This window comes from Anomaloglossus baeobatrachus, chromosome 9 (assembly GCF_048569485.1).
Source record: "Anomaloglossus baeobatrachus isolate aAnoBae1 chromosome 9, aAnoBae1.hap1, whole genome shotgun sequence".
In the NCBI taxonomy this organism is placed as follows: domain Eukaryota; kingdom Metazoa; phylum Chordata; class Amphibia; order Anura; family Aromobatidae; genus Anomaloglossus; species Anomaloglossus baeobatrachus.
The window spans coordinates 41,108,301-41,125,301 of NC_134361.1; the positions used below are offsets into that span (position 1 = coordinate 41,108,301).

Sequence of the window (17,001 nt, forward strand, 5' to 3'; positions counted from 1 at the left end):
CACAGCGACGTCATAGCAGCGTCACTGAACCGCCGCCCAATAGAAGCGGAGGGACATAGATGAGCGGGACATAACATCCCGCCCACCCCCTTCCTTCCACATTGCGGCAACAGCAGGTAAGGGGAGGTTCCTCGTTCCTGCGGCGTCACACATAGCGATGTATGCTGCCGCAGGAGCAACAAACTACTTCGTACACCGAGCAGCAAGGATATTCGAGAATAGGGGGGCATGTCACCGATGAGCGATTTTGACCATTTTTGTGACGATTCAAAATCGCTCTTAGGTGTCACACGCAAAGACATCGCTAAAGTGACCGGATGTGCGTCACAAATTCGTGACCCCAACGAGATCGCTTGAGCCATGTCGCAGCGTGTAAAGCAGCCTTTAATCTCTGCTGGGCTGCTTGTTAGTCTCTATGATCACGTGCTGTGGGGGAGCCAGTCACATTTGCTCCCCTCCTATAAATTCTGGATTGACTATTCCATTAATGCCACCTATTCTGGTCTGGTGAGGTGTTGTGATCCAGACCTACTGGTCGTTGTTGTGCATTATTGCTGTGGGCAGTTCTGGTGTTAACAATCGTTGTCTTTGTATTGCTGCCTTCCTGCTCTTGCTTTTCTTCTTAGTCTTTTATTGTTTATTCCTATGAGTTTGTAGTGTGTCTGCATTATGGTTTTCCCCTTTCTGTCCTAATCTGTTTTTCAATCAAACTCCTGCCCCTTCCTTTCCTGTGGGGGAAAAACAGATAGATCTGGTCAAGAGAAGTCTCCTTCTTCAGGGGTAATTTGGAGGTCAGGGATAGCCTAGGGTCCCCTAGCGTGAGGGACAGTATAAGAGCCCCCTCTCCCTCGCTATCCTGCAGTCACATCATGATAAATATGTTTGGGAAACTTAAAGTAACTAGCCCCCGACACTACACTTAGCCTCTCCTATATATTACTTACCTTAGGGATCTGATAACCTTTAAACTGGACATCCCTCGTCACCATACGTGGGGCATTCAGAGGAGTAACATCACTGAATCTTTGAATCTCGTGGATGACTGCCTGCATGTAATGCATTTGCAGCCTGTCATCAAAATTTGGCAACCGATTTCGTCCAAGCACTCGATCAATCTCATCATGGAGTTTGGCTGTAATTAAGATACACGTCTTTATTCTACCAGATACAATTTACGATTTCTAGATACAGCATCATGAGTTAATAATAAACATTCATAACAGTCTTTAAGTATTTAATATAAAACTTACCCTTTACCACTTTTCCACATAGGATCATAACTGTACGTCCGTTTCTAGTCTGGACACTGCAACATGGACGTACAGTTATGTGGATGATATAGACAAAAAAATCTTAAAAATAATCTTAACATGGAATTTAAATCATACAGCAAACAATACTAAAAAAAAAATGCAGAAAATGTCAGAATTGCATTTTTTTTCTTACAACTCCCCCCAAAAAAACGTTTTTTTTATATCAAGAATGGGCGCCCTCTGCACATAGTCTTTCATATTGACATTAAAGTGGTTCGATAGAGGACAGTGGATTGGATAAGTCAGCCTTCGTTCCGCAACCCAATATTTGTAGTCCTTTATAGCCCTTCACCCCCGACCGATTTTCCATTTTTCGTTGTTTTTATTTTGCTCCCCTTATCCGAGAGCCGTAACTTTTTTATTTTTTCGTCAATCTGCCCATAACAGGCCTTTTTTTTTTTTGTGGGACAAGTTGTACTTTTAAATGAAACCATAAGTTTTACAAAATAGTGTACTGCTAAAAAAAAAAAAGTGCGATTGCATGATTATTTTTGGGATATTTTTTTCACCCTGTACACTATATGGCAAAACTGACGTGTTGGTTTGATGTCTCAGGTCAGTAGGAGTTTGTAGACTCCAAACATGTATAGGTTTACTTTTATTTAAGGGGTTAAAAAAAATCACGTGTGTCCAAAAACAGTGGCGCAAAAAGCACCATTTTCCCCGACTAGTAGTGTTCTCATTTTTCGGGATCTATGGCTCAGTGACAGCTTATTTTTTGCGTCCTGAGCTTTAGTTTTTAATGGTACAATTTTTGTGCAGGTGACACATTTTGATCAGCTGTTATTGCATTTTGCGCAAAATTTGAAGCATCCAAAAAATTTAATTTTGGCGTTTGGAATTTTTTTGCCACTACGCCATTTAACGATCAGATTAATTGATTTTATATTTTGATTGATCAGGCATTTCTGGATGTGGCGATACCAAAGGTGTGTATATTTTTTTATTTTTTTAACCCTTTAATTTTCAATGGGTTGAAAGAGTGGTGATTTGAACTTTTAGGATTTTTTATTTTTTTTACTTTTTTTTATTATTTTAAAAATCCCCCGATTTGTAAAATAATCCCTTTAAGTGACACAAACCTGTGACGCTTTCAATGCTTTTTGATATATATTGCAATATCATATTGCAGTATATAGTGTAAATTAAGTTCTCATATAAAGCTCATCCTGTGATTGGATTTCACAAGAATACCAGGATCACAGCCATGAGGGTTGGTGGTAACTCATTGATAACCAGTGATGTTTCAATTAAAATGCCGCCATCAGTGAATTACAGCGGCATCTAAATGGTTAAATAGATGTAACAGAGCTGAATCGACGTGGGACCTCGTGTGGATTACATCACTCCTGCAGGGGTGTTTTAGGGGTTAATAAAGTAGTAAAAGAGGGTGTTTTTTGTATTTTATTCCAAGTAAAGGATTTTTTTGGTCTTTGTGTTTCTTTCTTTTCACTTACAGATTAATAATGGGTGAGGTCTCATAGACGCTTGCCATTACTAATCTAGGGCTTAATGACAGCTGTGGGCTGCCGTTGACCCCTCATTGCCCCGATTGCCACCACACCAGGGCAATCGGAAGAGCTGGGTAAAGTGTTGGGATTGTCGCATTTAATAGATGCAACAATACCTGGCAGCTGTAGGCTACTTTTTTAGGCTGGGGGCGGCCCAATAAGAATGGGTCTCCCCAGCCTGAGAATACCAGCCCCAAACTGTCAGCTTTATCATGGCTGGGTATCAAAATTGGGGGGACTGCACGCCTTTTTTATTATTTATTTATTTAAAATGATTTAAAAAAAAAGCCACATGTGATTCCTCTTACTTTGATATACAGCCAAGATAAGCGCATGGCTGGTGGCTGCACCCTGTAGCCATGGGCTTTATCTGTGCTGGAAATCATAATATGGGGAGACCACATGCCAATTTCTTTATTCAATTATTTATTTTTACTGTACATTATAGACCGGCAGACAGTACCTGTTATTGGTTGCAGGTAGATGCTGTCACACAGGCTAGGGGCGCATCTGTCTGCAACCAATCATAGACGTCGGTGGGCAGGGAAAGCAGTGCATATGCATGAGGCTAATAAGCGGCCCTGGAGTAAATGGGCGGCTGCAGGAGCAGTGTACAGCCGCGACGGAGACTCAGTGAGTATGAAGCGCTCGCTTCATTCTTATTTTCTTTATTTTTACTTCTTTTTATTTCCCGAGTTGCTGGATCCGGATCAACATCCAGGCCCGACACTCAGGTAAGTTTGAATCCGTGTGGATTTGGACTTTTACAGTCCAGGTCTGCCCATCTCTATTAAACAGCAGCTGTGATCTGAGCCAGCACTGTTTGCTGCTGTTACAGGTAGATGATGACTGTTTAACACAACCGGCATCTGCATCCAAGTGATGTAGACTCAGCTCCTAAGCTCTCTTCACACATGCAAATGTGCACCAAGGATCAGTTATCACTTACCTTGTACTTCAGGATACTTTAGTAAGATGAGCAGTCCAAATCTCATAGTGGTGTTCATAGTCTCTATACCCACTATAAACAGATTACGGGTTATTACCAGGAGATTTCTTAAATGAAATTCAGTGCTGGGATTATTCTTCTCCTGTGCAGAAACCATTCATAAATATTGTATTAATCCTTTCAGAATGAAAGATTTCTCACTGACAACTAACGTTGGGTTGCATTGCGATAGTATCCGCCCCCGTCGCACATACGATATCTGGTGATAGCTGCCGAAGCGAACATTATCGCTACGGCAGCTTCACATGCACATACCTTGGCGATGTCGCGGTGACTGCCGAACAATCCCTCCCTCAAGGGGGAAGTGCGTTCGGCGTCACCGCGACGTCACCGCAATGTCACTAAGCGGTTGGCCAATAGAAGCGGAGGGGCGGAGATGAGCGGGACATAACATCCCGCCCACCTCCTTCCTTCCGCATTGCCGGTGGACGTAGGTAAGGAGATGTTTGTCGTTCCTGCGGTTTCACACACAGCGATGTGTGCTGCTGCAGGAACGATAAACAACATCGTACCGGTGGCAGCAGCGATATTATGGAAAGGAGCGACATGTCACCGATCAACGATTTTTGACGTTTTTGCGATCGGTGATCGTCGCTCCTAGGGTTTACATGCTGCGATGTCGGAAATGGCGCCGGATGTGCGTCACCAACGACGTGACCCCGACGATATATCGCTACCGATGTCGCAACGTGTAAAGCCTGCCTAAGACTATATTGACATCATTGTTTGTCAGGGTCTAAGCATAGACGGCGAGGGATGGAGTGACTGAACTCAGCAGATTCATAATCATATATGGGGATGCTGAGTTCATGTCAGGAGACCCAGAGGCAGTGTTATGGGCGTGTCACGGTTGAGAGACAACCCTGTGGTGTCTGGCTGCATAAGGTCGCTGCATTTGGCAGCACAAACCGCTCCTCGATATTCCATCTTTTCCTCTGTGGTGTGAATGAAGTTATGTGTGACGTCTCTAACGGAGATATTTTCCTTTCAGCTGCTGTGTCTTTATATACCTGCTTTTCCCATTGGTATGTTGCTGGTGATAAAGTTACTGTATGTTACTATTCTGTTACTAAGTTCTGATTGAATGCAGTTGCTTTGTAATCATATGGAGAAATGTTGTTGTATGTTGCTGTTCCTCTCCCTAAGTCATCTTGGAAATAAGTTGTTCATTTTCCCTGTTTGTTCTTTAGGACTTAGTGGGGTTGACTAGTGCTCATCCCATTCGTTCATTACCTAGGGCCCAGTTCAGGGTCAGCCAGGGCCAAGTATTGTGCTCGGCGCATAGGTTCTGCGCCTATCTAGGGACAGTATGTAGAGCCCCACGGGGCAGGTGTTTTAACCTACTCCTTGCCGGGCCGGGGGGCAGATCCTCTGCCTTGTTACGGGGTGGCCTGGCCCGGTTCCGTTGCCCCGAGGCGTACAGAAAGGAGGGTGGTAGGAAGGATGGTGGTGGAGAATGGGGGTGACTGTGAGGAAAGTCTATAAATGATCATGACGCCACCTATGGTATGCGGCCAGGTAATAGCCTCCACTGCTGTCGCTGTCCTCTGGGGCAGATGTCACTGCAGCTAGAGTGGTCTTGCTTCCCGCAGGTGAAGCTAGGCCTCAGGGATATGATCATGGTAGAATGGAATAATACGTTGGGGATGCAGGGCTAAGGGCGACTGCAAGCTCTGGACGACACAGGTTGGAATTTCTTTTTACCTTTTACTGGTATCTGGTGTAGTCCAGGAGTTAGCAGTCCGGTCAGCCTGGAAGTAGCAGAAAAAAACCAAGGAGAAAATTGTAGAAAAAATACCCTGACTATAAATAAATGAATTGCAAGTGCTTAATAAACAGGGTACTTAGTATATACATTTTTGCAAAAAGGTAAAAAGCTGTCTCACCTCGTCACGGTGTACCCATCTGAGACAGTCCCTAACCTACTAAAGTTAAAAACATATTCTGTACCTGACTTGTGTCATGTTAAAACTTCAATATGGATGGTAAAGTGGTTAGCTGGGTCCCAGATTTTTCTACAATTTTCTCCTTGGTTTTTTTCTAGTCTTGAGGCTGCAATTCACATGCTTGTAATGTTGCATGTTTATTGAACATTTGTCACAGCTCAGTTTTTTTGTGTTTTTTTGTCTGTTATCTTGCTTTAATGCAAGTTGGGGGTGCAGCCCTCCTGATACTGAGGCTGAACAATTACCAGCTTCTCACTTTTTGCTGTGTATTTAATCTGGGACCCAGCTAACCACTTTACCATCCATATTGAAGTTTTAACATGACACAAGTCAGGTACAGAATATGTTTTTAACTTTAGTAGGTTAGGGACTGTCTCAGATGGGTACACCGTGACGAGGTGAGACAGCTTCTTACCTTTTTGCAAAAATGTATATACTAAGTACCCTGTTTATTAAGCACTTGCAATTCATTTATTTATAGTCAGGGTATTTTTTCTACAATTTTCTCCTTGGTTTTTTTCTAGTCTTGAGGCTGCAATTCACATGCTTGTAATGTTGCATGTTTATTGAACATTTGTCACAGCTCAGTTTTTTTGTGTTTTTTGTCTGTTATCTTGCTTTAATGCAAGTTGGGGGTGCAGCCCTCCTGATACTGAGGCTGAACAATTACCAGCTTCTCACTTTTTGCTGTGTATTTAATCTGGGACCCAGCTAACCACTTTACCATCCATATTGAAGTTTTGACATGACACAAGTCAGGTACAGAATATGTTTTTAACTTTAGTAGGTTAGGGACTGTCTCAGATGGGTACACCATGACGAGGTGAGACAGCTTCTTACCTTTTTGCAAAAATATATATACTAAGTACCCTGTTTATTAAGCACTTGCAATTCATTTATTTATAGTCAGGGTATTTTTTCTACAATTTTCTCCTTGGTTTTTTTCTAGTCTTGAGGCTGCAATTCACATGCTTGTAATGTTGCATGTTTATAGAACATTTGTCACAGCTCAGTTTTTTTGTGTTTTTTGTCTGTTATCTTGCTTTAATGCAAGTTGGGGGTGCAGCCCTCCTGATACTGAGGCTGAACAATTACCAGCTTCTCACTTTTTGCTGTGTATTTAATCTGGGACCCAGCTAACCACTTTACCATCCATATTGAAGTTTTAACATGACACAAGTCAGGTACAGAATATGTTTTTAACTTTAGTAGGTTAGGGACTGTCTCAGATGGGTACACCGTGACGAGGTGAGACAGCTTCTTACCTTTTTGCAAAAATGTATATACTAAGTACCCTGTTTATTAAGCACTTGCAATTCATTTATTTATAGTCAGGGTATTTTTTCTACAATTTTCTCCTTGGTTTTTTTCTAGTCTTGAGGCTGCAATTCACATGCTTGTAATGTTGCATGTTTATAGAACATTTGTCACAGCTCAGTTTTTTTGTGTTTTTTGTCTGTTATCTTGCTTTAATGCAAGTTGGGGGTGCAGCCCTCCTGATACTGAGGCTGAACAATTACCAGCTTCTCACTTTTTGCTGTGTATTTAATCTGGGACCCAGCTAACCACTTTACCATCCATATTGAAGTTTTAACATGACACAAGTCAGGTACAGAATATGTTTTTAACTTTAGTAGGTTAGGGACTGTCTCTGATGGGTACACCGTGACGAGGTGAGACAGCTTCTTACCTTTTTGCAAAAATGTATATACTAAGTACCCTGTTTATTAAGCACTTGCAATTCATTTATTTATAGTCAGGGTATTTTTTCTACAATTTTCTCCTTGGTTTTTTTCTAGTCTTGAGGCTGCAATTCACATGCTTGTAATGTTGCATGTTTATTGAACATTTGTCACAGCTCAGTTTTTTTGTGTTTTTTGTCTGTTATCTTGCTTTAATGCAAGTTGGGGGTGCAGCCCTCCTGATACTGAGGCTGAACAATTACCAGCTTCTCACTTTTTGCTGTGTATTTAATCTGGGACCCAGCTAACCACTTTACCATCCATATTGAAGTTTTAACATGACACAAGTCAGGTACAGAATATGTTTTTAACTTTAGTAGGTTAGGGACTGTCTCAGATGGGTACACCGTGACGAGGTGAGACAGCTTCTTACCTTTTTGCAAAAATGTATATACTAAGTACCCTGTTTATTAAGCACTTGCAATTCATTTATTTATAGTCAGGGTATTTTTTCTACAATTTTCTCCTTGGTTTTTTTCTAGTCTTGAGGCTGCAATTCACATGCTTGTAATGTTGCATGTTTATTGAACATTTGTCACAGCTCAGTTTTTTTGTGTTTTTTGTCTGTTATCTTGCTTTAATGCAAGTTGGGGGTGCAGCCCTCCTGATACTGAGGCTGAACAATTACCAGCTTCTCACTTTTTGCTGTGTATTTAATCTGGGACCCAGCTAACCACTTTACCATCCATATTGAAGTTTTGACATGACACAAGTCAGGTACAGAATATGTTTTTAACTTTAGTAGGTTAGGGACTGTCTCAGATGGGTACACCATGACGAGGTGAGACAGCTTCTTACCTTTTTGCAAAAATATATATACTAAGTACCCTGTTTATTAAGCACTTGCAATTCATTTATTTATAGTCAGGGTATTTTTTCTACAATTTTCTCCTTGGTTTTTTTCTAGTCTTGAGGCTGCAATTCACATGCTTGTAATGTTGCATGTTTATAGAACATTTGTCACAGCTCAGTTTTTTTGTGTTTTTTGTCTGTTATCTTGCTTTAATGCAAGTTGGGGGTGCAGCCCTCCTGATACTGAGGCTGAACAATTACCAGCTTCTCACTTTTTGCTGTGTATTTAATCTGGGACCCAGCTAACCACTTTACCATCCATATTGAAGTTTTAACATGACACAAGTCAGGTACAGAATATGTTTTTAACTTTAGTAGGTTAGGGACTGTCTCAGATGGGTACACCGTGACGAGGTGAGACAGCTTCTTACCTTTTTGCAAAAATGTATATACTAAGTACCCTGTTTATTAAGCACTTGCAATTCATTTATTTATAGTCAGGGTATTTTTTCTACAATTTTCTCCTTGGTTTTTTTCTAGTCTTGAGGCTGCAATTCACATGCTTGTAATGTTGCATGTTTATAGAACATTTGTCACAGCTCAGTTTTTTTGTGTTTTTTGTCTGTTATCTTGCTTTAATGCAAGTTGGGGGTGCAGCCCTCCTGATACTGAGGCTGAACAATTACCAGCTTCTCACTTTTTGCTGTGTATTTAATCTGGGACCCAGCTAACCACTTTACCATCCATATTGAAGTTTTAACATGACACAAGTCAGGTACAGAATATGTTTTTAACTTTAGTAGGTTAGGGACTGTCTCTGATGGGTACACCGTGACGAGGTGAGACAGCTTCTTACCTTTTTGCAAAAATGTATATACTAAGTACCCTGTTTATTAAGCACTTGCAATTCATTTATTTATAGTCAGGGTATTTTTTCTACAATTTTCTCCTTGGTTTTTTTCTAGTCTTGAGGCTGCAATTCACATGCTTGTAATGTTGCATGTTTATTGAACATTTGTCACAGCTCAGTTTTTTTGTGTTTTTTGTCTGTTATCTTGCTTTAATGCAAGTTGGGGGTGCAGCCCTCCTGATACTGAGGCTGAACAATTACCAGCTTCTCACTTTTTGCTGTGTATTTAATCTGGGACCCAGCTAACCACTTTACCATCCATATTGAAGTTTTAACATGACACAAGTCAGGTACAGAATATGTTTTTAACTTTAGTAGGTTAGGGACTGTCTCAGATGGGTACACCGTGATGAGGTGAGACAGCTTCTTACCTTTTTGCAAAAATGTATATACTAAGTACCCTGTTTATTAAGCACTTGCAATTCATTTATTTATAGTCAGGGTATTTTTTCTACAATTTTCTCCTTGGTTTTTTTCTAGTCTTGAGGCTGCAATTCACATGCTTGTAATGTTGCATGTTTATTGAACATTTGTCACAGCTCAGTTTTTTTTGTGTTTTTTTTTTGTGTTTTTTGGAAGTAGCAGAAGAATTTCTCTCTGCCTGGTACTTGTAAGCCTCCTTCTATGCGCAGGTGTAGGTCGCTTTGGCCCGAAGCCGCACAGCGTCCCTCTTCTATGTGTGTTTGTGTGCTCCGTCTGGCGGGTAACATGAGGCGGTACTGGGGCCCACTCTGTAGCAGTGACCCCGGGCTCTTTCTTGCCACTTCACCTCCAGATTTCAGATGAGTCAGAAGAGGTGAACTCTTCTGCCCTCCGGCGTTACTACTGGACTGTTAGTACCCAGTAGCCTGGGATGCCGGCATCCCGCTTTATGCGCTTAGTCCTGGAAAGCTGAGTAGCAGCTCTCAAACAGCAACCGTTCTTGTTGCTCTGTATTACTGTTCCGAGTGATGAGAACAACGCCACTGTGGCTTCCAGAACCACTGGGGTGCCACATTCCCCCTTGGTTAAATTCAGTACTCCTGGACTGAGAAACATTTTACAGAAATAAGAAAACATTACACTTGACATATCATAAACAAAAGAAATATTTACATCTTTACACTACATACATTTAACTGGTTCTAAACATCTGTTTCTAGATACCGGGCCAGTTTTTGACCCAGGTTACACCACTGCGACCTACGCAGGAAGGGTGGGGCCATAACCCCTCACTATTTGGTAATTCACCTGGCCCGACCCGGTTGCCTACAGTTGTGTTGGAAGGGGACCGGTGATGACTGACAGGGCAGGTGGATGCTCACTACTCACTAGACTCACCGTGGGTATGGCAGATTCACCGTAGACAAGAGGCAGGTTCTCTGGTTCCTCTGGTGTGGTGACATCCGCTTCACTGGCTGGCAGGTCTTTGTGCTTGACTGGAGGCATTGCTGCATCAACCGGGGGGTCTCCGGGCTGGTCTATGGTCTCTGCTGCTTCAAGGGGAACAGGTTGAAGAAAGGTTAGAGCTGGTACCATAATGGCGTTGTTCCACTGTGTCCAGGTTTTGGGGAATGCTCCAAGAACAGTCTGGATGGTCTCTTCTTTTGGTTCTTCAGACTGGGACACTTCGGGGCCATCTTCATTAGCCTTCAGCTGCTCTGGGCACACATTCAAGTGGTCCCTTGAAACTATTGTAGATGTCCTCCCTCCATCCTTGCTGATGAGGCACACCTTCAGGTTGTCAAACTTGAATAGCAAGACTGTGTACGGTTCGGCCTCCCAGTGATCATCTAGTTTGTGTTCTTTGTTTTCTCTTCAAAACGTGCTCTCCAGGTGTTATGGGAGCAGTAGTAGCTGCCTGATTGTAGTCTCGCGCTTGTCTTTCTCTGGCCTGGGACAGGCTTCTCTATACACATTCTTGGACCCAGCGGTATTGTTGTTGGCGCTCTGTGTCCCAATTGGTGTCGGGTTGGATGGCCTCCGGTACCAGGACGCCCATATCCAAGTCTAATGGTAACTTTCCAGGTCTGGCCCGCATTAGTTATGCCTGGGTACAATTAGAAGACTGCACAGGGAGGTAAATTGTACATATCCACCAAGTCTGGCAACTTCTCGGGCCACAGGTTTCTTTCCTCCAAAGGCAAAGTCTTTAATAAGTCAATTATTATCTGGTTCATCCTTTCACAAAGTCCGTTACCTTGGGCATGGTACAGGGTAGTTCTTATCTTCTTGCACCCATACAACTGGCAGAAGTCCCAAAACACCTCGGCTTCAAAAGTTGGGCCCTGGTCGGCGAGCACCTGTTCTGGGTAGCCATGGGGCCAGCAGAAGTACTGCTGAAATGCTTTGGCTGTGGTTTTAGCTGTCTGATCTTTAACCGGGACCACCACCAGGAAACGAGCGTAATGATCCATAATGGTGAGGGCGTACACATAGCCCGACCCGCTCGGAGTCAATTTTACATGGTCGAGTGCCACCAGTTCAAGCGGTTGCTTTGTGACGATTGGTACAGAGCAGGGCCTCCAGTTTCTTCCATCCAAGTACCCTTCCACATTGAGATATGCTTCCAGGACCTTTGGGGCATCCCGTTGAGGAACTACAACTTGCCAGACATCTTTATTGTTCCGGGAATCAACATGTTGTCGGCACAGTGTCTTCAGTCCATTCAAATGGAGGTCCCCATCGTTTGGCTTGGCCTAACAGGAGATCTTGCAGGGGCGACACCATCTTGCTGAACTCGCTTAAAAACCGCCGGTAGTAGCCCACCAAGCCGAGGAACTGCCGCACTTCTTTAATGGAGGTTGGTTTTGGCCAGTCCCAGATGGCAGTAAACTTCTCTGGATCTGGGGCCACTCGCCAGGTGTTCCAGATACTGGACTTTTGGCTTCATTAAATGGCATTTAGATGCTTTTACCTTGAGGCCAAACCCAGACAGGGCTTCAAACACTTCCACCAGATGTTGTAGATGATCCTCATATGTTTTCGAATACACAATCATATCATCTAGGTATAGTAGACGGTTTAAAAATTCTTGTGGCCCAGGCAACACTCCATCAGCCTCTGGAACATTCCCGGTGCATTACAAAGTCCAAATGGCATACAGTTAAATTCGCAGAGACCCATAGGTGTGGTAAATGCGGTCTTCTCTTTGTCTTCTTCAGCCACGTGAACCTGCCAGTACCCGCTGGTAAGATCTAGGGTAAAGAAGTAGTTAGCAGATTTTAAGACAGCCAGGGACTCCTCTATCCTAGGCAATGGGTAAGCATCCTTGTGGGTGACACAATTTACGTGTCTATAGTCCACACACATCCTCATCGTACCATCCTCCTTTTTAACCAGAACCAGTGGAGCAGCCCAGGGACAACAGCTATCCCTGATCACAGCCTCCTTCATTTCCCGCAGTATTTCCTTTGCCCGCTGATAGTGAGCAGGGGGAACAGGACAGTATCTTTCCTTAATGGTAGGGTGGTCCCCGGTGGGAATTTGGTGGCTAATCCCCTTCACTTGTTCAAAGTCTAAAGGGTGTTTACTAAAGACTCTCTCGTACTCTTGTACGACCCGGTGGACTCCTTGTATTTCATGGGGTTGAGTGGAATCTCAACCAATGTGCAGCTGGTGGCACCAATCCCACCGTGGGACTTCCTCACTTCCCCCCTCCAGGCCGGATGGGACCAAGGGTTCTGCAGCTTCGATGGCGTCATTGCCAACAGTGAGTAGTGTGGTGACAGTGGCAAACCGGGGCAATTTAACCTCCTCCTCCTCGCAATTCAAAATTCGGATGAGTACTTTCCCCTGGCAAACTTCAACTATTCCCCGGGCTGTTAGGATATTGGGCCTGTCCTCTGAATGCACTAGTTCCACGAGGGACTGGTAATCTCTACCCTGGGGGCCTACTGCCGTTCTACACCAAATCATCATTTCACTCCTAGGGGGGACTAAGATAGGGAAGGAGTCACTCACCCTGACGTTACCAATAACCCCCCCCCTCCCCGTCTGCTCAACCTGTTGTTTTTGCATCAGGGCCCTGATCTCTTTTTGCAACGCCTTCTGCTGCCTGACGCTGGCAGTTTCGGCCACCTGCTGCAACAAAACAATTACTTCAGAAAAACAGTTTTCAATTAAATTTGTGCCGATGGTTACCATTGGAGTGCGCGTCCGGCGATCAATGTCCACCACTATCATCCCCTGTGCTTTTAGCTCCTCCTGCCCCACCTTGATGGTTACCTCTTTGCACTCCACCTGTGGCACGGGTTGTCCATTACTGGCAATGATAGACAAGTCCATATCCAGGCCGCGGGTCAAATCAACATTGGCCCAATACCTGTGATAAAGAATATGTGTTATTGTGGTCACCTGAGACCCGGTATCCAGGAGAGCGTTAATGGGAATGCCGTACAGCACGATAGGTAGGACTGGCCGCCCTCCCACATACTTGTGCCGCCAGTTAGAGGAGTCAGTCCTTTTCGGTTCTGAGGGCTGGCTCCTGGTTCCGGGGACTGGAGGCTCTGTAAGACAGTCCCGAGTATAGTGCCCCGCCTTGCTACAGCAGTGGCAAATCGGTCACCCAGCAGTGTCACAGCGATCACTGGTCCGTCTTCGACCAAGGGGTTTTCCCCTTCTCTGCCTGGGAACATCGTCCGGGCGGATGGGCAATCCGATGTTTGCCGGCTGCGGGGTCATCTGCAGCACTTGTACAGCTTTGGTTAGGGTGGCAACAATTTTAGTTAGTTCATGGACCTGGAGCCTCAGGTCTGCAGAGGAACCGCTTCCCAGGCTCTGGGCAAATGCTTCCACCATGGTCAGGGTTGGAGGCGCCTTCTCCGGGTATGTGATGGCAGGTGGTCGGGAAGGAGTTGTAACACCCGAAGCCGTGTCTTGCAGCACCGGGAAGGCCCAGTCTTTAAATTGGGCAAAGTCCAGGTCAGGGGTCTGCAGGGCCAGAATGTGCAGCTGGGTCCGGTGATCAGGAGACAAGAGCCCCCCGATAAACTGCTTGGTCAGCTGCCGATGTCCTTCACTCACACCTCCAGGGTCAGCTTGCTTCATAGCCCTCAGTACCTCCTGGAAGTTCAAAGCGTAGTCCCGTATACTGTCCAGTACCCCTTGTTTGCATCCAAAGAATTGTACTTTTAGCTCTGCGGCCATGTGAGTATCAAAGGCGGTCCTCAGCCGTGCCATATCTTGCTCTACAGCTCCTTTATCAGTATCCGGCCAAGTCTTAGCCTCCCGCTAGGCCTCATCGGTTAGCTGACCAAGCAGGACCCTTGCCCTCTGACTCTCAGCAAGGGGGTACACAGCAAACAAATCACACAGTCTCTCATGGAAGTCACTCAAGTTATGCAACTGCCCGGAATACTGTGTCAGCCATGTCGCTCCCAGTATACAGTATAAGGCATGAAAAGCGGCATCACCGTGGCTGCGGTGGTCATGGCAGCCAGGTTCCCATCTGGATTAGACATCTTCCCTCCCCCTTGGTGAACCCCAACTAGGTTCATCACTTATTTGGGGAAGCGAGGGTTAACTCGTAACGACTTTCGCTGCTGACTTTCTCTTCGCGCCTCTTTCTTCCTGCGCTGCGCAGCAATGGTGGGCGCCGCTTTCAAACAAGTAGTTTTCACACAGTTCGTAATGGCACACAGTACCCGTTTCTTGCGGGCATGAATATCCTGTTCGTAACACCAAATGTATCGCCCCACGGAGCAGGTGTTTTAACCTACTCGTTGCCAGGCCGGGGTGCAGATCCCCTGCATTGTCACGTGGTGCTCTGGCCCGGTTCCGTTGCCCCGAGGCATACAGAAAGGAGGGTGGAGGATGGTAGGAAGGATGGTAATGGTAGTTGGTGGTGGAGGATGGGGGTGACGGTGAGGAAAGTCTATAGATGATCGTGACGCCACCTACGGTACGCGGCCAAGTAATAGCCGCCGCTGCTGTCGCTGTCCTCTGGAGCAGATGTCACTGCAGCTAGAGTGGTCTTGCTTCCCGCAGGTGAAGCTAGGCCCCAGAGATATGATGATGGTAGAATGGAATAATACGTTAGGAGTGCAGGGCTGAGGGCGACGGCAAGCACTGGACGACACAGGTTGGAGTTTCTTTTTACCTTTTATTGGTATCTGGTGTAGTCCAGGAGTTAACGGTCTGGTCAGCCGGGAAGCAGCAGGGGGATTTCTCTCGGCCACGTACTTGTAAGCCTCCTTCTATGCGCAGGTGTAGCTTGTAAGCCTCCTTCTATGCGCAGGTGTAGGTTGCTGTGGCCTGAAGCCGCACAGCTTTCCTCTTATATGTGTGTTTGTGTCCTCTGTCTGCCGGGTAGCGTGAGCCGGTACTGGGGCCCACTCTGTTTCAGTGATCCCAGGCTCTGATTTCAGATGAGTCAGAAGAGGTGAACTCTTCTGCCCTCCGGCGTTATTACTGGACCGTTAATACCCAGTAGCCTGGGATGCCGGCATCCCGCTTTATGCGCTTGGTCCTAGAAAGCTGGGCAGCAGCTCTTGTACCGCCCCCGTGTCAGCAGCCGAGCCGCTCGGATCTGGAACCGCGGTGGCTCGAGGGGTCTCTGGACCCGAGGGTTCGTGCGGACACTCGAATTTGAAAAGGGGGGTATGTACAGGGGAGTTAAAAGTTTGTGACGCCACCCACAGTGCGTGGTAATATGGAGTACCACCGCTGCTGTTGGGGAGCCCGGTGGCGGTCGTATGGCAGCAAGATGTTTAACCCCTCCGTGGGTAGGGGGTTGCGCCCCGGGGCCCCGTGGTGTTGGTGACGGGGTGCCATTGGGGAGGACAAGGGGTTTTCTGCATACTCACTCAGTCCAAGAATACTGACACCGACAACTTGTAAACCAGAATTCTGAGCACCACTGCAGCAGGGAGGGAGCACATGTGGATCCGTGCCCTTGGTGTTGCTTGTTAGCCTGTGGCCTTTTCCGTGGCACCTTCTCACTGTTGGACCCTATAGTATGGAACGAATCAGGTCCCGCTCACCCGTATGGCTAACAGAGTGAGCTTGCTCTCAGGGTTCACGCTTGGGATTTGGTGGACTGAACTTTAGGAAAAGTCCTATCCCCTCGTTGCACTAGTACCCCGATTTTGGAGCGGGTGAGGGATGAATCTTGAAGACTTCACCCCCGTCGGATAAGTTACCAGGACGCTTAAAGCTACTTCCCGGCCTAGGGTCCGCGTACCCTGTCATGCCCTGGCCCGTGCCCGCAGATGGCTCAAGTCTGCCGGCTGCCCTCCTCGGCAATCCGTGCCCCTTGACACGATCCCCTGCGACCAGGGTTCCAGCTCCTACCAGGCCCAGACCAACGTCTGCCACCTAGTAACTGAGGAGCCCAGCTCCTAACCTGTGACCTCTCACTTCGAGAGTCACCACTTGACTGACTACTCCTTTTCACTTTTTCACTTTCCCCTACCAACACCCCAAGTGGGCGGCCCTATTCCCTTCAGGCCCTCCCTTCAGGTGTGTCTGGTGGTTATGGTGCAAAGTGTTAGGATTTTGACTGGCTCAGCTCTTAGCAACACCAAAGGACCAGGATCCGTAACCAAGGAGGATTGGATACTGTGCATAAGGGCAGATTGCACAATACCCTGTGACAACCTGATAGGCCAAGGCGTCACACTCTCAAACAGCGACCATTCTCGTTGCTCTGTATTACTGTTCTGAGGTCTCATTTCCTGTTGCTCCCTAATCCCTCCTCCAGGTCAGTATGTCCAGAGAGGCGCCCTTCAACACAGGTTATGAGCTCCCCCTACTGGTCCGGAAGAGGAAGTGGTGTTGCATGTTAGTGTACCCGGCAG

General features: G+C 45.9%; 1 pseudogene; it reads right to left on the bottom strand.

Moving 5' to 3' along the window:
- Nucleotides 1-17,001, bottom strand: part of LOC142251116 (cytochrome P450 2G1-like) — a 67,857-nt pseudogene that overhangs the window by 12,684 nt on the left and 38,172 nt on the right.